This window comes from Myotis davidii, unplaced genomic scaffold, assembly GCF_000327345.1.
Source record: "Myotis davidii unplaced genomic scaffold, ASM32734v1 scaffold425, whole genome shotgun sequence".
In the NCBI taxonomy this organism is placed as follows: Eukaryota; Metazoa; Chordata; class Mammalia; order Chiroptera; family Vespertilionidae; genus Myotis; species Myotis davidii.
This window is the reverse complement of record NW_006296413.1, coordinates 3,725,792-3,726,203: the sequence shown is the minus strand read 5'-3', so window position 1 is coordinate 3,726,203 and position 412 is coordinate 3,725,792.

The following is a 412-nucleotide window of genomic DNA, read 5'->3' as shown; positions in this document are numbered from 1 at the left end:
ACTAAGGAAGGGAATGCGCATACATCTTGGGTTTAGAAACTTGAATCTTGCCAACAGGTACCCAAACTAGTGAAAATTAGTCCTTACACGCCCTCAATCAGAACTGGCCCCAGGCAAATCGTTTCTCCGTAGCCGGGTTGCGTAGCCGGGCTGCGACTGAGGCTAGCGCTGTCCATGGTAACGGCTCTTAGTGAAACGCTTGCTTCCATTTTCTCAAACCACTTCGTGAGGGTCATCAGCCCTGTTTGGTAGATGAGGAAGCTGAGGCCAGGGAGGCCTTGGGACACCGAGTCTGCTCTCCGGCCCCGACGCTGCCCCGAGGTCGTCAGGCCCGGAGGACCGGGTCCCAGCTGCTGGAGGAGCCGCGAAGGCTCTCGGCGGAGCCGGCCCTGTTCCTCGCGCGCTGGAAGCC